Genomic DNA, 22,864 nt, shown 5'->3' on the forward strand with positions numbered 1-22,864 from the left:
CATTTTCTCAAACATGTTCATTAATGGAAAATGTTTTCGGGTAAGATTTAACCTTATCTCTTTAACTTTTTAAGAGTAGAAAAAAAAGCCAATGTCGGCATGATGTTAGCACTGAAAACTGTAATGTATATTAATGTATACATTAAAGTTTAAAATGCCTCTTTGTGAGGTAGTTGCTTTAATAAAGTTCCTTCACTCCTTTCTGGAAGATTATGTGTATAATACATGAACTGTGTCTAAATCTGGTAACTTCTTTAAGAGCTACCTACCATCATTCTGATTTTTGGCATATCACAAATAACTGCCTTACTAAAGAGAAAAAACCTCTTACACTTGAACCCAAATATCAATCTTTACTTTTTTAATGTATTCCAGTTATTTCTCTGCTTCAGTAAATCTGGTTTAAACTCTACATTCTTAAGGTGACACCAGTAGAAAAACAGTGGGCTTCCACTGCTTGTCACCCCAGTGGGAGAAGACACTACAGGGAAGCATCTCCTTCCCCAGGAGCATGGACTACTTAAAAATGTGCCTAAAAGACTATGTAACTTTCAATCTCAAAAACTTGAATAATATTTCATTATTCTTTTTGAATATCTTTCATTCATAAAGTAATTTGGTATTAAAAAGTCAAATCGTGTAAACTTGCTACAAAAATGGCAAGTATTTCCTCTTGTATCACTTTAAGTAGCCATTAGGGAATGAGAGTGTGTCTTCATAAATGGAACTGGAAGCAGGTATTGATTTGGAGCTTTATGGCTATCTATGCAAGTATTGACATCTGCTGTTCTTTAATTGCTGTTGTTTATTCAATTACAAACAAAAGGATTGCTTACTACTAATCCTATATCAATATACTATTATTATCATATTAAATTTTGAGGAGGTTTGCTTAGGAAAATGGTGCATATTTTCTAAAAGAACAAAATATTAACCCTATTTAATAAAAGCAATAAGATAAAAACCCCTCAGAAATAGTAGCTTGAGTTGAATTTAGCTTTTATTTAGTTCCTTACTGTGCAGTTCTTAAGAGGTCCCAAACTGCTGTCTCCAGTGGTTTTCAACAGTGAAAGACAGAATGTGGCTTTAAAAGATGCCAAGTCAGCAGAGTGAAGAGCAGTTGGCCTGAAGGCAGGGGAAAGGCTGATGTGAACATAAAGGTGTCTTTCTTTCCTCTAGTTCCTCAGTTCTTTTTCAGTATTCTCATTTGTGTTCAGGTAAACACTTGACTGAATTTTTGATCTTAATGGAATTGGAGAAATAGGAAGTTCTTGTTGTAGTTTTGATATTAATTTTTAATGTTAGCTTTATCTTGAGGTTTTTGAACGCATTTACATGGCTGATTATATTTATGAGTGACTTTATCCTAAAGACACAGATAGAACAAGCCTTGTCTGTGCTAATGTGTTCTTTTAAAAATGTTTTCTGGTGAATTTGTATTACCCAAACTTGGTATTTTGTATGTGTCTAACTGAGCATCAGTGAAATTCACTGATAATATATTTAATTTTTTACTGCTAACATGGTCTGTATATCAGAGGCTCATTTTAAAGACTAAGGTAGAGAGATTTAAGCTTAAACACTCTTTTCCAGCCAAAAACTTCAATGTTAATGATGGTAATAGCAGAAAGAAGCAGGGCTATTTCCTCCATCTCTTTTATAAGCTGAAGAAAAAATCCATGCCACTAATTTGTTTATATAATTTATTTTAAAAACTGGTTTACTAGGTGCAGTAGTACAAATAGTCCTTTAAATATCATTATAGATTAATGGATAGATTCTGCCACCTTGATTCATAGTAGGTTATGCCCTGTTTTGTAAGCATTTCTTTGGTTTTTGTAAGGCCACTGTAAGGGTAAAATTCCACTGAAGTAGAGGCTGTTTGTTTCCCTTGATTTATTTGTGTAGTTTTAAATTCATTGCACTATTTTCTGCTCTCTCTTATCTAAGTACTTGTGCATAATTAATGGAAGTGTGAGTTTTTCTGAGGTTGTCTTTCATCTTGTTTCCATTCTCTGTCTTTTTCCCTGATAATCTGTTTCTTCATTTGGATGTTGAGGAATAGATTACATATGTCAAAAAACCTTGATAGTAAAAGTATCTGAAACAGGTAGAAGAGAGTCATTAGCCAGTCAGGTATGACCTGTAAATCAGTCAGGTATAGCACATTTTCTAGCTGTCCTCACCATATTTTATTCATTATTTATTTTATAAAAGCATCCATATTCTTCACAGTAGGATTCATTGGAAGGTAAATTCCTTTTTCTGAAGACCTTATAAACCAGGCATTCAGAAATGTATTATACTGAATTTACTACCAACCTCAGCTTGTAACTAGGAAACACAGTGTATAAAAACTAAAGTAGAAAGTAAATGGGAATTAAAGTGTTGTTTCCCTGTGATTTGAATTAAAATTTGGTGAAGGCTATATAGCCTTCTTTCTTTCATATCTTAATGATTTCAGTTTGGAAGTTTATGAACATGAATCCGGGTAAGACTGTGTAGTCAGTCCTAGATTTGACAGTGGCAGTGAAAAATTTTAATAATCCTATGACATAATACCCTGAAAACAAACAAAACTTTTCTGAAAGTTCTTCTTAAAAATAGGTTTTCCCATGGGCAGGGAAATGACTAAGTTTATTTTCTTTACAGGTTGTTTACATGTACACTTCTCTGGACAGTTGTCACTCTATGTTGTTGCTGGTTTATACTTACAGATTTGCTAATTGCTCTGCTGGTTGCTGCATTTTTTTAAATGAATAAGAGAACGTGTTCTTATTTATTCCTTTGATAAACACATTCAAGGGCTCATCTTTATCTGGTGAGTTTGGGTCACAAAATGTGGACCTTTGTATGTTCAAAAGCTTCACCTGGTGTTACATTAAATTAGAATTTGCTACATAGATCAAAAATTATGGGTAGATACACAAATGGTATATTTCATAAATCATATTTCATTAGGAATTAGTCTTATAAGTAAATAAATATATCTCAAAATGGTTTTTAAATGCATTTTCTGGTAGGTTTATTGTTTTATTTTTGTGTGATCAGTTATAATTTGATAGTTAACTATCATTCTGACTTAGCTATTACATCATTCAGGAAAACAGAAGCACTTAATGGTTGTCCGGCTCAAGTTCTGATTGAGGGCTTTTCAATTCAGATATAGGTAACTGTGGGTGTTTTTTATTTTAATGTTGATGTATTTATGCATATATTGATGCATGGACTCTTGGCAAGTGTAGGCTACATTTCTTTGGGAGACAAAGGAATGCGCCAGTGTCAGTGTAGAGGAAACAACAGAATTATTCTTGTGGTTGAAACTGAAGAGAGTTATTCCAGGCAGAGTACAGTTGATAATTTGTGTTTGAAAATGCAGTTAGTACAACAGGAAATCACTCAAGAAATTAATGTTACTGTAGCAAAAGTGAAATGTGCTGTCTAGGATTTATGAAGAGAGAAAAATCTGAAAAGCTGAAACACAGGGTTTACTTAGAAGTGGGCAGCACATTTTCAGTCTTCTTTAGTAATGAAACAAGTTTGTAATGTCTATCCCTTATTGGACGAAATGAACTTGACATCCTTTTTTTGCATTTTCTTTTGAGAAATTTGACCTCAGAGATGATCTCTCACCTCTACCCTTTGTTTAGTAGGAATTAGAATTTAAACTAGTGCTGTATAGCCAGTTGTGATTGATTCCTTTGAAGAGAGAGACTCAGTCTCCATGGAGGTTTTGTTTTGGATGTCAGTCAGTCAGTGAACACCTGTTCAGTTATTGAAATTATGCCCTTGAAGTCATGATTGTGGTCAGTGAGGCCAGTGGACCTTTAGACATGAAACACGCTAAAAAAGGGATACAATACAGAAAGATTGCTGTCCTTAGCGAATATTTTATAAAGCTTCTGGTATTTGAAGAGCTAGTTGGCCTTGTAACATAGACTTCATTAGGGAGGCTTTTTAAGTATTAGGGCAAGACTGCTGTGTGACAGCACAAGCACTTAACAGGAGTTTTCAGTTATAAATAGCTTTATCCATGCATAGCCATGTTACTTCTGCAGCAACATAGATGCTATTATGCAATTTAACTTAGATGCTAAAAAACATAGTATTTTAATAAGGATTTTCCAGATGTAGAGTATTTGTACTATAGAAGTGGAATACTTCAGGGTAAAGTGTTTTGAGAATATGTCATCATTTTAGAATAAGTGTTTGTGCCAGCCTACATATAGATAGTTAGAGCTGTTTAATAATTGCCTTCTTCCGTGAGCCTCCTTGGTACTAAAAAACCAGCCTGGTTAACCCTCATTAAAAAAATAGATTAATTTCTTATTAAAATGAAAGACCTTTTTTAATCATTCAGCTTCATGCTATTTAGAAAAATGTTCAATTATTAAAAGGCTGCTGAAATTTAATGGACTAGGAAGACACTGTACTTCACTGAATTATATGAAGTGCCATGGTTTCTCTTGATACAAAAATTATTCACCTTGTATTTCTCAAAGTATCTAAGTTTTCATCTTTTTTTCTGGATATCAGTTTAAATCTTAAATTTAACCCATAAGATTTGAAAGTAAAAATACTTATCTATGAAGTGTTCATAAAAATAATATTGAGTATTTTCAGGAGTCTCAAGTCTTGCAACTTCACAAGCGATGCTTCTTGTGAAGTACTAGCACACTGTACTTCCTTATTTATGACAAGTAGGAAACATAAACTGTAGAGATCTCAATAAAGCAAAATGAACGAAAGGCAGGTGGTGACACCTGGGCATGTGTTGTTGCCCAGAGACTTATTCCAAGAGGTCCAAGTGTGAGCCAGTTGCACTCCATAAACCATGTGAGCAAACAAAATATGTGGAGCCCCACGATGAGTCTAAGTGTTGTTATTGCTTTGCTATTATATTCTTGTCTGTGCACTGCTTCACCTTAATTTTGACTATAGATATTGAATCTTGGTTGTTTATTTTAATCTAAGGCTTAAATCAGAGGAAATAAAAGTTACTTTAATAAAAGCCAAATTAAATGGTAGTTTAATTTGAGTCCTGAGTTTTACTTATGTGGTTTTGGTTTACAGGGTAAACCGGCTTTTTCATTCTGTGGACAGGGTTTGTATGATCACACAATGCTTACTGCACATATGTATGGAAAAGGGTCTCTGAGCTATCTGATTTTCATGCTCTGGATGCATATTTGCTGATGTTTTAGTTTGGGTAAAGAAATTAATTATTGAAGAGAAGCTCACAGTCATTCCAAATTACTGTGATTTGGTTCATAACTATGATCATTTGGTTAATACAGACTTTGCTTTAGAAATATTCCCCTTTTCAGAGAGAGTTCTTCATAGCAAACTTTTTATGAAAACTTAATTAAGTTGTTTGAAAAGGTATTAAGTTTTTCTTTCCAGTGTGTTTAGTGTAACAAATAGAAAACTATTTATGAGAAAAGATGCTGTAGGCATGCTGTTCTTAAAATTGATGTACTTCCTTTTATGTTTCAGGATGTACTGATTTTAACAGGTTTGATGTGTTCATATATGTCAGGAAGTTTGTCCTGTGCTTTAATTATGTATGTGATATATCTGTAGGTATGCAACTTCTGTTAGGACAGGAAGTTTTGCTTCTTCAGATGCATAATTTTAAAAATAATTTCTGTGCAAGTTCCAGTCATTTTTATATGACCTTTTCTGTATTTTGAAGTGAAAAGCTAGGGAATGCTGCAACAATGTTGATTTTTGATAGGAGTTAACTTTTTCTCAAGTTAGCTGCGGGGCAAGAAAGCTGTTGAGAGACAAGTTTAATTGAAAAGGGAAAAGCAGTTTTTGCAGAATAGAGAATTAACAAGCAAAACAAATTACAAACATTAGCTTCATTTCTGTATCATGTGTGTATATCCTGAAAATGAAAGTTTTATGTGCATTTATCTGAAATTTTCCAGAAAAGCACTTACATGCAAATACATTTTTTCATGGATGAAAAAGATTTTTTCTTTGAATTGAAGATTAGCATTAGGGAGACCAAGAGGGAGGTTTGGGTATTTTGTCTTTCTACAGAATAGATCTCTGTAGTACCAGACTGATACCACAGCTGTGTATCTATGCCTTTGTAAGAACCATGACTATGCAATCCAGATTTGTAAAGAAATTCAGTGGCTCTACCCAGGAGGACTTTTCCTAACAGTTCTATTGGTAAAGACACACTACATTTTCATTCTAAAGGGCATGAGTGTCCTTTAAACAAAACATACGTCATCAGCAGAATTCACATCACAACACCACAACATTTCTGTAACTAGAGCCAGATGAGTTGTTTTGCTTAAAATTACTGAGCTAGATTTTTCCTTTAATTAATGTGATCACCCATTGGATATTTTTGTTCAGATTACATAGGGAAAATAAATCATTATTTACTGTCTGAATGTAGTAAAAATGGTTTGCGTAATGCTTTGCTAATGGAAATGGTGCATTTTCTTTAAGTTCAGTAGCTATTGTTGTTAAACGTTTTTTGCAACAGTGCTCTCCTTGCAATGTTTTTTAATTCCTTTTTCCTCCCATTCATCCTTGAACATAGATCGACATTTTCAAATTCCAGTCCATGGCTACTCTGACCCAATTTTGTCAGAAAAATATATTCTGAAATATTTATATCTATTTCACTGTCTATTCATGTGTTAATGCTTTTCTCTCACACTGAGGAAGAAGTTTGAGAAAGAGAGAAGTGATTGCCAGTAGTGCTGCTGTTGTGTTATGCTGACCTCATCACATGCAAGAGACCTGCAAGCCGATTTTTTTACTTGCGCTTTGATGTTACAGCTTGAGCTTTGTAAATATTCTCTATGCTTTCTTAGGAAAAAATTGCCATCTAAATAATATGCTTAGTTTCAAAGCAAATGAGTTCTTAAATATTAGCAATTAATACTCTTTTCAGACATTCATTTCTAAGTAATTGAGCTCGTTGCAATTTTGTTGCTTCAGTTTTAGACACTCAATGGTAGGACCTCGTATAAGAGTCTGCTCTTGAATAGAGCTAGTGTTCTGCTTTATCCTAGTTTATAATTTCTCTTCACTGCTTCTGACAGCATTTATCCATTTTTTTCCCTACTGTGCCAGCTCTCATGCTTCTTGGAATCTGCTTGCTAAAATGACAGAAAGTTTAATTGACAAACAAAAAAGCAATGCTTTTCTGATGGTTTAGCAAAGTTGAGTCAGCTCAGTAAGGATTCAGCATGAAGGAGGATTTGCAGCTGTACATCTGGGACCTGAGCAAGAGGAGGCGTGAGTGGGAGAGCCCCCAGAGGCAGCCCGAGGGAGAAGGTGGATGGTTGCAGAGCTGGGATGTGGAGGGAAGCAGGGAGGAGTGGGACACACATCTTAATGACGAGACTGAGCAGCCAGTTCTGTGCCAGAAGCTTGGTGCCTACAAGTACCACCTGTATGGCAGCCACTGCTGTGCTGAGCACTGCCATTTACACCCTTATGCTAGGTATTAAGGATGACAGCACAGATTAATACAAAAATCCTTTTGCCATAAACTTCACACAGTAAATATTAATGATATGGGAAGTTTACTGGTATTTTTTAGAAGATAAGTGTAGGATCACAGATATAACCATGTACTTCCTAAAATAAAGTGGTCTAATTTTTGCTGGTAGCGAGAAGTAAAAATTGCCTAAATATTTTGTATTGTTTGATTGCTACCTTCTTCTTTTGCTACACAAAATATTTTTTTCCTTTTTATCTGCCTAAGAATGCTATCTGAAGGTGATGGAGCTGAGGGATGGAGATGGGTCAGAGAACAAATGTTTGGGAATCTATTTAGTTGTGGAAATGAAACTTCTGGACTGATCGAACAATGTTTTAGTTGAAGTAGATCCTTATACATTTTTGTGCACTTCCAAATGCAACTGTCTTGGAGACACATCTTACTAATTTTAAAATAAGATTTTAAAAAAATGTTTTGATACTGTTTCTTAATTGCAATTTCTTAAACTTCTCTGTTTTCATTTTCAACTACTGTGTTTATTTGGAATGTTATTATTTTCATTACAGATTTTCTTCTGTATTTCTGTTTTATGTGTGTTTGACTGTCAGGTACTAGTTGTTTTTTAACCTTTATTGAAACTTCCATTATAGTACTGCAGCTAAGTACGTATTTCAAAAGAGACCAAAACATTATTAGTAACAGTTTTCATTTTTATATTAATTTGAATCAAGTATTGCAAAATATGCAGTTGCACAAAATAAGTGGAACGAATTACAGAAATCTAATCAATAATTGGTAGTTTTACTCCTGTCCTTAATTTATGACTTTTTGCTTTGTCAGTACTTCATAGATCTTTTGTATTAGTTATATATTACTTTTTATTTTTTAATAATATCTGCCAGTGAGTGTTGTAGGTTACAGCATAAAAATACACAGAATAAACATGTTGCTGAGTAATGAGCCCTTATTGATGGTAGATTTAGGTACAAAGTATTTTAAATGAAAAAGCACAGATAGCAATTTTTTTCCTTCAGGCTTAAAAAAATTGTATTTACTTTTTGCCTTAGATGATTTTCAATATCGTATAAGTAATAACTAGAATATCCTGTAAAGTTTTCAATTCATAAAAAAGACCTTTACAGCTGCTTAGAGCGTCTAACCTTCGGAACCAAGCTCTAATGGCCCACAGGGAGAAGAAATCAAGTGTCATCAACAAGGTTGGTTGTCATAATCTGAGACCATGAAGTTCATATTTCTGTTCTCAAAATTAATCTTTGACTGTCACTTCAGTGACAAAAGTATGTGAACTAAATTCTCTGATCCCTCATCCATTTTTCATGTTCCTCTCCAAGGACTTAGTACCCTGAGATCAAAACTCTATTTTAACAGATACACTAGTTCTCTCTGTTATGCCTAGGTTTTAAATGAAAATTATAGCTTATACTTGATGTCATATGCTTCAGGAATAGAAATAGATGCTGTTAAAACTTTAGATTTCAATGAGTTCTATTTAACAATGTGAAGTATTTTTTTCAGTGAAAGTCACTACTATTGCTTTTTTTCAGTAAAACACTAGGCACTAATGTTGCATTCACTGACTGATAAAATGAAAAATACATTGAGAGTTTTTACATAACCCATTATTCTTTTTCTTTCTGGGAATGTAAAACTGATACATGTATCAGTCTTATTTGGGTTGATAATAGAACAAAGCATTAGCTACTTTCATTTAAGTTTTAATAATTGATTTTGTTGCACAAAACAGTGGTATTTCTTGCTGTCCTGTAACTACAAAGTGTTGAAGTACCTGTCTAGAGAAGCAATTTAAAAATTTATCAGTATACAATTATCTGATGAACCTTTAATACAGGGATATTCATTATCAGATTTTTGAGGCTGCCTTCTCGGTGTGTTTAAAACCTACAAAGTGTCCTAGGAAGGTCAGCTGACACAGTGTTCCCCAAGTAACACACTTCTGGAATGTAAGTTTGATCTTGGCTGTATCTGCTCTTCATAATCCTTTACTCATAAGGAAAGTGGCCTCTGTTACTCATAGAGAACCCCAAGGAAGATCAAAGGAGTAAACAAGCCACAAAATGTACATACTATTTCCAGCTGTTCTTTCCCTAATCTCATGAACGTGTCTCATTGAAAAGTTATTCAAAGAGAAAATAAGCCCTTATCATTGCAGCAGGCATGGGATTTGTATCTTATCTCAGATGAGGAGACTGCTACTTCCTGCTTTCAAAGAAAGGAGGTGAATTCAACTGAGGGAATTGAATTATTTCATCTGCTGTGTTGTATTCACATTGGTCGCTGTTTTATTTCCATTATCGGATTAAAAGCAATACAAGAGGTGCCTGCTTTTGTAAGTGCTGCTCTAGCCAACAAAAAGCTTTTGAGATCTTTACTTGGACTATGTTACAATGCATTAAGCAGCTGTAACATTAAGCTGCTTTTACCTTTCAGTAGCAGTGAGAACATTCAGGAAAACACTGTAGTGGCCCATGTGTGTTCTGCCAGGCTGTGCAGTTGTTCATATATGAAGATATCTGGCTTATGAAAGTCACTTCCTGTGAGCAAACTCACAGACTGCTGAATGCAGTCATTAGTCTGGTACAAGAATCTCAAAGATAGCAAAGGAAGCCTGAAAATACTATGTAGATAAAGAGAACTTCCTTTGTTTTTCCTTTGGGTAGCCTCTTACAAAGACTTTTTGATTATATCTGCCCTATAAAATTTATGGCCACGGTTCTGGGCTCACAGAAGCATGAATAAATGCACTGTTAATGGATGCCAGACTACGCTGTGAAATCAAGTTTGCAGTTTCCAGTATGAACTTGGCCACCTTTAAGGGCATGTGACCTCTTACAGACATGTAGCACCTCATGCAATAGTTTTTTTCATTATTTATTTATAGGCATGGAAGAAGCAAAATGAATCTACATGCTGGATAAGTGCATTGTAGAGAAACTGCATAGAGGGCTTTTCTGAGAGAGCAATACTTTCCAGAATTTTGGAAGATAAGCTTAGTATGGAGTCACGTTTTTATGATCAAATCAAGTGATACATGCTTTTCTACCTTGAGCTATTACTGTCAAGTAAACTAAAATTACTTGTAACTTAAAGTTGGCCTAGCAATTTTGTCTTTCCTAGTTATTTGAAACATGTGCAATCTATATGCTTGATTCTCAGGACAAACCTGATAACAGAAGCTTGAGGAAGAAATTTGATATACTGTAAGTAATAAAATCTTACTCAATCTGAGTGAGAAACATTTTATTACACCTACTAAATTCAACTTCTCTAATTGTAGAAAAATCATGCAAGAAGACATATTCAGATTAAAATATTTAAATAATAATGTAATCAGGGTCACAATTCTCTTTGTACTTAACATTATTAAATACATTGGATTCTGCTTTCTCTGTGTAGTCAGTGAACTAGCATGAGTGTACCTAGCATGTATGTATAGTTCTCTCCAGCTGACATTCACATTTTCACGTTCATTTACAGCAGTATTGTACAGATATAACATTTCTCATTATACCAAAGTGATGAGAGTCAAGTCATGAAACTGGCTCTTTCCTAAAGAGATCTCATTCATCTGGTAAGCATGTTTACTTCTACGTCTTTTCATCAAAGATACTTCCCTTATATCACTGAAGCAAAAAAGTCTTTCTTAAATGTGAAATTACTGAACTTGGTATTACTGAATTCAATTGCTGGTGCTAATTGACCTATTGCACTGCACTTTAGTTTTCTTTCATATATTCTGTGGTAATTAAAAACAGATTTGCCACTTTTATTCAGAACAAAAAATTCAGAGCAAGATCCTTGATTATTTGTTTTGGGGTGTTGTATGCAACCACCACCTCCAACAGCTCCTGGGAATTCCTTCTGCTCAGCCCAGAGGCCCTGGGGTCTCTCCAGCTCATACTGATGGATGTGGCTGTTGCTTTCCCATTTTCAGGTTCACCCAATAGTGAGGACATGTCTGACTTTACACTAGTCTGGTGATTTCTATCTTATTTTTATTATTCTAATTAGAAAGTCTCTCAGTGAAATACAAACAAGATAAACACGAAGATTGCTCATGAATTCAGTAGGTGTCATTTTCCAAAGTTTCCTAGTGTTCATTTGGACAATCATAGAAAGAGAGCTTGTTTCTAAGATGATCAATTGCCAAACAGTTTTTTTTTATTCTTCTGAGCTTAATAAATTCAAATGAGGATGATAATGTTTTTCAAAAGTATATTTTAAATGAGAGTAATTTTCAACCTGTATTGTCTTAATTTTTATAGAACCAGAGAGATACATGGTTTTTCAGTAGTTAAGAGTGTTTTTTGGTATGTTTGCTTTTCTTTACCTTTTTTTTTTTTAGATGCAGTGCTGGTAAATTACTAATCATGGCTGTTGTGCTACTATACAGTGTAATTAAAAAAATTCTAAAAGCACAACAATCTATTGATCACTAAATACTATAGTGTGACAACCCATTGTACTGTACTTCCTCCTAACATTAGTCCAGAATATTTCCCCACCATGACCTTTGAGGGCATAGGAGGAGTTAAGTTTTAGTTTAAAATATATCTAGAAATATGTGACCTTTCAAAATTCTGTTTTTTCTCTTATCCCTCCAATGGTTGTTAATTCTTAGTTCTGAGTCATCCATCAAAACCAGCCTTGCAGTATGTCTAGTTGCCTCAGTGACTCATCGTAGATTCAATGTAAGGTAAAGAAGCTGCAGCCAGCAGGTTAGAACACTCACCCCTCAAAACCAAAGATGAATAAAATGCAAGTGAGCTTTGACAATTCAAGTATATTTTAATTGCATTTTCAGAGAACCCTTGAAATCCCCATATGTAATATAAAATTTAATTACTACTGCAGTAGTTAAACTGACCTGAATGGACTTTAGTATTTTACTTGCAGATCTTCGGTTGGTTTTTTTTTTCCTGTGTGGTGTGGAATCCAGTGGTGACACTACACAGTCTCATGTTGCTTTCATCACCTTTTTCCGAGTCCCAGAGAGGTAGTCCATAGGACCCCTGGCTGAAAATCCTGAATACAAAGTTCTCTGAGTAAAGAAATTAGGAATGGATAAAACTGTGTTTAGTTGAATTGAAATTCAGCCTTGAAATTTCTTTTTTGTTTTCTTAAGTTTAAGCTTCACTATTTTTATGTATCATTTGATTGACATATTATTCTAGTCCTTGTATTGTCACTTTTTTTTTAATGAATTGAACTTCTGCTCTATTCTGAATATTTTCTAGTCAGTGTGACAAAGTACTCTCCCCTGAGAGGGCTCAGATACCTTACTGCAGCTTCCCGTTGTATTCTCAAACTTAAGAACCTGTAGAAGTTTGTGTAGGAAATACTCATTTCACTGTCATTTCTGTGTCTTTGAAAACACATATAAAAATGTACTGTGGAAGGAAAATAGTCATTAGGAAACTGCTTCTACTATAAATCTCTTCATGGCATTACTGGAAAATTATTTTGTACCTCTGAGTAATTTGAATCCTGTCCCTCGAAAATTGAAAGGTACTCAATGGGAATGCAATACTCCAGAAGATTTTTTTGTTTGAATTGTATTTATTTATTATGTTGATCAATTTATTTATTGACTTCTGAAAGAATTAAAAGCCTAGATTTGATGTTTAAACTCAATTTTGAAAAATTTAAAACCATTAGTACAACACCTGCATTTTTTATTTGCACTTAGCAAAGGCAAAATGTGTGATGTGAAAAAGGCAAGCAAAAATTAGCTCCTCCCTTTGATAGCTGTGGATTGTTGTAAAGCAGAGCTGTTTTAATGTTGGTTTATTTTTTAGACTCTGAGTGGTTAATTAACTAGGCTGTCGTTCATTCAAACCTTTTATCTTTCTTTTCTTCTGCAGTAGCCAAAACCTTTAAATGATTTTGAAATGATAACTGAAATATCAGGCTTCAGCAGGAACACATGTTTTTGGTGGTAGCAGGAGTGGCAACAAATACCAGTGTTAGATCTTAGCATTTGTATGATCTTAGATCCCAAGGTGCTTTAGAAAGAACTGTTTAAGTCTGTAAACAGGCTGTATTTGACAAATACAAGAATTGGCACTGTAGTGCCAGATAGATTTCTTGGTTACAATGGAGAGAGGTTTTTTCCCTTCCATCCTGTCCCAGTACATTCCTTCACAGTTAAGAAAATTGTTCCTGTTTTTGGGCTGACCTTCAGAAGTGCTAACTGAAGCCTGTGGAAAAAACTTCCTCTGGACTGTCTGAAGAGCATTGAAGGCTGTACATCTGAGGCTGCGAGTAGGGGCCTATGTGACCTTGTTGTCATTCTAAAAAATTTATTGATTCTGATTCTTTTCTAGGCTCCAAAGATTAAAAGCAAAATGAACAAAGGTATTTTACAAATGTTAATTTTAAAGTGCTGACCAAAAGCATAAGAGGTATTAAAATCTTGAGTGTATGCTTAGAGAAAAGGTATTTTTTTTTCCATCTGTGGGAAAACACATGGTGGATGCTTTTTCTTATTCTGTGAACAGAATTTTTACTTTTTGCTTCTGTATCATTAAGATTTATTGCTGCTAAATATCTTTTACCCATTCTAAGAACTTTTCATTGTCTGGTAATCCTTGCTCTCAGATTGCTAACTGAGCAAAATTAATGTGCCCAATAAGGCAAGGCTGACTGAAGACATTAAAAAAGGGGGGGGGAAGGAAAAAAAAAAAGAAAACAAAAGAAAAAAAGGGAAGCATTTTGAAACTCCTGTAAACAAAAGAAAAATGTTGTAACCTTTTGTTTTGAAGTACATATTCAGAATTAAATCAAACACTGAGAATAATGTGCAATAAATGTCATGGATGTTTCTGAGCACAGTGAAATAGCAATGCAATTTGAAAAGGCAGAGCAGAGAACAAAGAGTATTTTCTGCATGATTCACAGATCAGTTCCTGCTAAAGTAAAAAATCCATTGATTAGCACCTGCTTATTATGTTTCAAGTAGACTAAAGGGACTTAAAATACCACAGTCATGATCAGAAATCTGAAAGAATAGATTTAAACAAGGTTAAAAGAGAAAAGTAACCCCATAAACAGAGCTCGAACAGAACAGAGTAGTGAATGAATGAATAGGCAGGGGAGGCCTTAGCATGACATTAAAATAAATCATGATGTAATGTCCTTGAGGGCAAGAGTTCTGCAAGCCATTGTTTTTAACTCTATAGAACTAGATCATAGAAAAACCACTAACAATAAAAACAAAAAAACCCAAATATGTCTAGTGAATAGCTGGGATACAGATGATTTTTCAATTTAGCCAACATTACCAGATATGTCACAGTCTTCAATATCTTAAAACTTGAATTTTGATATTGCTGTGATGCTATTTAATAGTATGTCAATAGTGTGATGGAAAAGAAAATCTTCAAATTAATATTTCAAAACTAACATTAAAATGCACATTTAATTTTTCTTCTCTTTGAATACAGAAGATCATTAAATAAAAATCAATACTTATGCATTTTTCAGACCAGCGAAACACTGTGTGTCAGTGGTAAATACATAGCCCAGATGGTATTTGTCATCCAGAAAACTGAAATTCTCCATTCTGCACCAGCAATTTTTGTTTCTTAATTTGTGGGAGAGCTGAAGGTCTTGTCACTTCCATACAAGGAGAACTTGCATAAGAAGGCTACAGGATTTGTTGCTAAGGGGCATTGTAAGTTATAGAATGTAGAATGTTCAAGACAAAAGCACAAGAGGTTAGCATGAGGAGTACTGTTGGTTTCAGTTGAGCTAACTCAATCCTTATTTACTTATGATAAATTTGTTAGAAAATCCCTCAAGGTACCTAATACAAAAGATGAGCAGAAGCTTGTATGTGGCTACAGTTTCCTTTTGACATGGCACAAAGAATTGTAGATAGTAAGTAATTTTTTTTTTCATTTTGCAGAAGAACTTTTAATTTCTTTTAATACAGGTTTTGAAACTTTGAATTGACCATTGCTCTGTAGCAATGGGAAAACTCCACTGTAGGTAATCATAAAAAGCACGCTTTTGTAAATTTTGACCAAGAATGTATTTGCTTTCTAAGTTTTTGATAAGGCAAATCCTGTATGCTGTTTGCTTGTATTTTTCACCACAAGTGAATATTTACCAATCTGCTATTAATTTTAATTTGGTGTTCAGAATTCTCTGATAAGTCAATCAACTACTGTCTTTGGAGGGATATGAGTAACTTGTACACACAATGAAATGTTTTCCAGGCTCTTGCATGCTTATAGAACTGGAGCTTTACAAGATTTGCTATTTGCTAATTGTAATCCTTGTAATTTTATTAACATTTCAGCAGAAAATCCTCCTGTTTTCTGAAGCTACTTTTCTCGTTTCATTAAAAAAAAAAATCTGGCAAGCACATGTTAGTGCTATGACTTCTGATATCTTGCAGAACCCCCCATAAATGCAAGAAAGCCAAACCTCATACTCACTGTATCAAACTGCTTGAATATTTTTAGGCCTGCACATTTGTGTATAATTTATGAATACTTTTGAAAGATAGTCCCATAGACAGAGCATAATGTACCACCTACATGAATAGTGAATTGTGCTTTAGGGAATGATAGTACTAATTTGGATGTGATGATATTAAAAATAGTCAGAACAGCATCGTAAAGAATATTTATTAATCATACTATTATATTCTTTGTTGTAAATGTTCTGTCAAAGAATAAGGAATCAAGCTGTAGCAATAAGAAGAATCTAGATTTTTTTTCTGTTTTGAAATTCTAATAATGTGAGGGGTGTCAAATTACATGTGTGCTTACCATTCAACATTTAGAATGGCTTTAAATGCTTAAACTGGAAGTTTGAGTGTTCAACTGTCAATTGTATTGTAAACCTCTATGATTTGTCTGGTATAAAATTGGAGGGAAGAGGAATCGCAAAAGAGAAGTTTTCCAGTGTTTGTGTGGCATGTAAGGACTGCAGATATGAGGGGTTTTTTTCCCTTTATTGTGTCAATTAGTAGTTATTATTGCAATTAAAAACTAGCAAGCTGGTTAAAATAAAGTATTTCTTAAGTTTGTTCATTTGTTTTCTCTAAGATTACTGTCATGGGAGTTTGGGCATTCTTTTTCTAAAAATGGATTTTTTGTGGGTGGAGATACAGTGTGGTATAAAGGGGACTTATTTTATATGTTCCTGCCTTTTCTGGACAAGTAAGCTGTGTAATGAATTTTAAAGTTTTCAGATCAAATATTCTGACAGCCTGCTTACAGAAAACAGTAGTAATCCTAGTGTAAATTTATGCAACACAACTAATCTTAGCTACTTAAGAGCAGTTTATACCTTAACTGCATGGCAGTTAGGTATGAAGTTCTCTTAGACAGAAAAATGCAAGAATAAATCTGGTCCAAGATGTTCTCACCTCCTCGATACGATACAGCAATGTGTTTGTGGGCACTGTTCACACAGGAGGTATAATGAACAATAATCCTAATGAAGAATAACTGGGAGGAACTTTTCTTAAACAGGACAAGGTAAAGAACCTAGGCCAGTGAGTGCCAGTCTGCAACTCAGCAAAAGCTATTGACATGTAGTTTCTGTTATTCTTTCTTGTATCTAGCATGACATGAGGTATCTAAACAACAGTAGTAGTTTTATTGTGGTTTTGAAACACAGATTTTACTTAAACTTTGGATTTGGAAACACTGCAGAAATTGCTCATTGTGTGTAATTTAGAAAAAATTAAAACCTCCCTAATGAAGGGCAGAAGTTTTCCTGCCCATTATGGGATATATTTTTTAGCTACTCAAAATATCAAATCTTAGCAGGATAGGATGATGAATTATTTGCAAGCTGTACAGTCTAAAATATCAATGAACGGTGCTGTTTCAGCTTCAACCTCACTTCAGTATAAGACTAAACAGTTCATCCAAGCTCTCACTTTGCTTTTAAAGTGGTTGTGTGAGCTTAGAGGTACTGTCTGCCCCAAGGTCTCAAGGCAGTAATTTTGCTTACTAGAATGCATAGGAGTGCATCCCTCTCTGCTCTTCTCATCCTTCAGTGCCCATTCTCTGTGGCTGCCACACAGTGGTTCCTGTAAATAGGCAGGGCAAACCAGGGATCTTTTGGGATCACTGTCTTTCATTCTGATTGAATGTTGTTCCTCTTGGCTTCTTTTCTTTTCATGACATCTCTCCTCACAAGCCAGAATATAAGAGCACCTTGTGCCAGCAAATGCAAATGGATTCCTCTTTTGAGTTCTGCAGTTTGAAGTTATGCAAATCTTTCTTTGTGGGTGGGAACCTTGCCATTTCGTCTTTTCTTCCAGTGTTATATTTCAGCTCTGTATCCTGATATGGACATGTGCTGGACTGACATTAGTTGCTTATATGATGTTGGAGAAGGCAGTGTCTTCACAAAGGGCCAGATCATTAGTTCCCTTAAGCTGTCAGTCTGTGTGGATCACAAACTCTTCTGTTAAGCTACTTTTTCCTGTTGGATCTAGTCTTATCAAAATATATGAGTTCTCTCCCTTTTACCCAAAGGAGTTTCTCTCCCTCCCCCTAGGAAGAATCACAAATTTGTGCAGTAATTAAGCTTCATTTTTATTATTAAGTTATGCAGCAATCTTTTTTTTTCCCAGCCTACTTGAATGATACTGCTCAAAAAACAGTAGGCTCTGTGGATTTATATACTTTGTCTAATATTGCAAGTTGGCTGCAGTGACATTTAAAAATCACTAAGTATGTTATAAATTAGTGGCCTGAAAAAAATGACACTAGAAAATGTCATAAAGCATCAGGAAAAATGTAAATATTTAAGGTGACTGGCTTAAACTTAATGAAAAGTTTAAGCTTACCTATGGGGAAATCAGTAACTTTAACCTTAAATATAATTTTTTTGTTTACTCAGTAAAAAAAGTGAATACTGGAGGAGATGAGATTGGTGCTTTCGAATAACCAGGCTACTGTAGTTGAGAGAAATTTTTAATATACTTTTTTGTTCAGTGCATTTTAGTTTAATGTTTTGCATTTTTGCAGCATTCCAAAAGATATAGTAATGACATAATTAATAAAAAATTACGTATGAAAAATAGTGATAAATTTAAGGAAATCTGGAAAAAATAGAAAAGAGGGAAATTTGCATTAGCTTGAAAGAACACAGCTACAGACTAAAAATAAATTTGTGAATTGCCTACTTTTCCTCCTTATTTTTCTTGCAGAAAGATAGCCAATTAAGAGATGAGTAGAGCTCTAAAGGTAAAAAAACCCTAGCTATTTGCTTTGGATTAGGGTTGATTCTACTGAAGCAGACCCAAGGTCCATCTGGAGACACTTGAGCTAAGGCATCTGAATGTACTGTATTATAAGCTACTTTTCCACATGCTTTCTTGATCTGTAATAATTTATGTCTGAAGGACACATCTGAGCCAGATGTGCAATCTTTGTGTTTAGAAATAATTTTCCTATATCCCTCCTTGCATGTTGTGCTGTCTGCACTATCTGATGGCATGGAGCCCCACAACCCGGCTTCAGGTTATAAAGATTTGCCACATTTTACCAGTTTTGCATATGTTACCTGCTGGGTTCATTTGCTGCCTCTAGGTGAGAAGAGACAATGAGCAGTTAGTCCCCATCTGCCCTTTTATGCCTTTCCTGGTTTTAGATCTCTTTCATTTTCCCTTGGTTCCCCTTCTTTGGCTTAAGGCGCTAAATTGCTTCTGATCCAGAATCTGTTAGATGCCTATTCTAATGTTGTTGCATTTTTTGAGACTGGGCTTGAGAAACCAAGACTCTGCACAGTATTTGAGGTAATACATGATAGTGGTGTAATGATGTTCTGTGTGCTGTTCACTCCTGCCTTTTTTAGAATTACACAGTTTTCTGCTTTGCGCACTGTGTAGCACTGATTTTGATATGGAATGGTGTTGGTTAGTTCTGAGCTTTCTTTGAGAACTGACCTTTCTTTGAGAATTACTGCCTATTGCATTTTCAGTATTGAGCTTCATTTGCTATTTTAAAATTGTTTTCTCAATCTTATGGAGTTCTTATGTCATTCTTCACAGCCTGCCTTCATTTACACTAACACATGGTATCATCAGCAAATTTTGTGACTTCATTTTCTCCTCTTTCCTTCTCTTTTGCTTTTAATTGAGGGAAGAGATTAAATAGCTAGAACCCCAGAAGATCACACAGGTTGTTTCTTTTGATGTGAAAACTTGCAATTTACTCTTTTTTTTCTACTTTAAGATAATTATTTATTCATACAAAGCCTCCTCTTCTTTTTGCTGCTCTGAAGTCTTGGGTGGGAAAGGGAGTGGGATGTCAGTGAGAGCTTTTGGAGGTGCATGTAAATTATATGAACTAGATCCTGCTTATGTGCATAGTATTTTGCTTCTTTCAAGAAGTTGTCTTAGATCACGTAGATCCTGAGTCTTGTTAGCCTCTGCTTTAGTTTTTAATAAGAAGATTTGTTTCCTGGGGGATTCTTTTGTATGTGGTTTTGGAATATTTTCTTTTTTGAGTCATTGTGTATTTTGGTATTTGTTTGCTTCACCCTGCTTTTCATTTGAAAAAATTTGTATCTGTCTTTGATTTCAAAAGGCTGCAGTTCCTTTATGTGTTAAATTAGTTCTTTTCTTCCTGAACAGACACTCTTTGTTCCAGAACCAGCACTGATTTCAACAGGTCCTTCTTCTCACTCCTTTCTCTGTGACACATTTTAAATTTTGAAGACATCATTTAGCCTTGGTCAGATAATCCTGCTGTTTGGTCAGATGTTTTCATTTTAAAATGTGGCTAGTAGTGTTGCATAGTTATGCCAGGGAAATAATGTAGAATATTATTCTTTTTGAATCTGGTTACAAATATCCTGTATAGTTGGCAGTGCAGGCTCTGAATATCCTTGCTATCAGTATTCTATGGAGATAAGCTGAAAGAGTTGGGGGATTTCAGCCTGAGGAAGAGAAGACTGGGGAAACCTTATAGGAGCTTTCAGTAGCCAAAGGGGGCTAAAAGAGAGATTATGATTAAAAAGTGGATTTAGAGTATAATATTTGCACTTGCAGCACTTCTTTATAGCCATGGCAATCTTAGAAGGATCATGTTAATTCCTTGCTATTCTCATTCTCCAATTTAATCTCTAAGACTACAGAGTACTTTTCCTCTGTTTTCAGTAATGTTTTATGTGATTGAGAGAGGTTTTAAATTAACAAAACCATTCCACTAATAGAATTTTTCCTGCTGAAAACTGGTTTTCTTCCATTTTTTTTCTATTTTTAGTATTTAAATTTCACAAATGAGAAAATATTTGTTTGAGATTACAGGTAGGATGTGTTTTGATTCTGCTATTCAATGAATACTTGTAAGAAAAGAGAATTGGGATAATGGAAAACTGAAAGATACCTTTTATTTAAATAAATTGATTTAGATTTATGATATATTTTGAGTGGTAGGAAAGTATGGTTAATTTAGTTCTGCCATTTTCATAATAATTTCACATTTTAAACAACAAACAGTATTGTTTAATATGTGCTTATCGTGACTGTTACCAAAGACCATGTGTAAGGTTTACTTGAATGCATTATTTTCAGCTACTCTGTATTTGAAGGCCAAATGATATTTGTAAGTAACATAAAAATTATTCTGAAGAAAAAAAGTATTTTTTTAATGTTGAAAGTAACTCAAGAGTTATTGCAAGTGGTTTGATTACTATTCATGGAATAAAAGGAGGTTATTTTCAGGACAAAGGAACTTGTGAAAAGATAATTGGTTAGACTAACATTCTCATTGACATAATTTGCATTAAATATGCTACTGTGAATTGTAGTTATGCTTTTCCATTTAAAAGGCATGCTTTGTTAGTCTACTTAGAGTCCAATTAAACTGCAGTTTAAGTCATACTCTTTAATTCAGCAGTACAATATCAAACTGAGGATCCGTGATTACCAATTTTGTGAGTGTGGACAGTCATAAACCAGTTCTTGACCCCAGTGGATTTTCCAGATGAAGTAGTTTGATTTAGCTAGTTTACATCTGATAATTCTGTCATTCTCAGATACTGAAAGCAAAATGCTTTAGTTTTATTTTACTATTTTAAAAGAGTAGAGAAACCTATTTCCTCCTTGATGCAGTGTGAGCAATAACTAGAGCAGTCTTGGGAATATTGGAAGAAAGTACCTATGCATTAGTTCTAGTAGTAGGAAGACTTTGAGGACCATTTTGGTTTTGGTAGGACTTGTTTGCAAATGTAACTAAATAGAGCCTTTAAAATATAAGCTGTTAAAACATTAATTTGCCCATTTTCATACCCATTTTAAAATCAGGAGACTAATATTTGTATTTCTTTCATTTTCAGAATTAGTTATTATGTATTAACAGTACTCTAGATATTTTGAAACAGAGGCATTTATTTCCTCTTGTGCAATGAAGGGGGAGGTGCTTTTGTCAGTAGTGAGACAGCTGTGAGTGCTCAAGTTAAGTGTTTGCATGTGCAGATAGATGCATAAAGATATAGGGTCTTATTTTTCCACGCTACTGAGCATCCCTAGAAGAAGCATGGAACCTGGTGTTTTTATGGTATGAACTGAACATTTGTAAAATTAGCCACCTTATTAGATATATAATTGTTAATTTCAGTGCTTATTTTTAGTTATTGGCACTTGTAGTGTTTGACAATGGTTGTTTTCAAAATAGTAATCTCTGGAGATGCTGAATGTAAACCAAAACATAGCTGATCAGGCAAGGTTCTATATCCCCACAATACTGCCGAGCCATGTTAGATAAAACAATTGAAAACAAAGAAATACATATTCAAGCTGGACATGGTAATGGCCTTAAATATTTATACAAATATTCAGCTGAGAAGGTAACTTTCTTGCTGTAATGGTTCTGAAAATGATGAGGTGGACGTGCCAGGTACTCAGTGTTACTAGCATAAGACTATATTTTCATACCCGATCACAATACATGAAATGCAATGAACTAGGAGTATACTTTAGTTATTAAAAAAATTAAAAATTCACAGCAAATAAATTTTAAATTCCACCTGAAGGATGAGTAGATCTCTTATTTCTCACTATTTGGCAAAGAAATAGCCAGTTGCTATGCCATTTTGCTGCTTATTCTTTTTTTTTTTTTTTTCTAAATAGAAGCCAACATATGCTTGCACTATTGAGTAAAACTGCTGGAAGGTTGCACTCTCCTACATTTTGGGACAGGCAGACATTGTAAAAGAAGCCATTTTGAGGAAGGCAGGTTATATGTTCAGATTTTGTCTGCAGGATTAAGAGCATGATTAAGAATCATCAAAGGTATGAATGGCAGTCAGGATGTCAAGAACCAAATGAAAACTAGATGATCAATTGTTGGTAAAGCCATTGAAAACTTC

General features: G+C 34.3%; 2 protein-coding genes across 8 annotated transcripts in view; one reads left to right on the forward strand and one right to left on the reverse strand.

The window, feature by feature from the left end:
- The window catches only part of CHRM5 (cholinergic receptor muscarinic 5), an 83,674-nt gene extending 64,404 nt beyond the window's left edge, over positions 1–19,270 (reverse strand). For all 7 annotated transcript variants that reach the window (XR_005257207.1, XM_038139168.1, XM_038139167.1 and 4 more), the window contains exon 1: positions 1–19,270. This exon is cut by the window's left edge and continues 17,405 nt beyond it. The gene's annotated coding sequence lies outside the window, so the exon portion shown is untranslated.
- Positions 1–22,864, forward strand: part of AVEN (apoptosis and caspase activation inhibitor) — an 85,974-nt gene that overhangs the window by 55,069 nt on the left and 8,041 nt on the right. The gene's annotated exons all lie outside the window — the stretch shown is intronic.

Source organism: Motacilla alba, chromosome 5 (genome assembly GCF_015832195.1).
Source record: "Motacilla alba alba isolate MOTALB_02 chromosome 5, Motacilla_alba_V1.0_pri, whole genome shotgun sequence".
Classification (NCBI taxonomy): domain Eukaryota; kingdom Metazoa; phylum Chordata; class Aves; order Passeriformes; family Motacillidae; genus Motacilla; species Motacilla alba.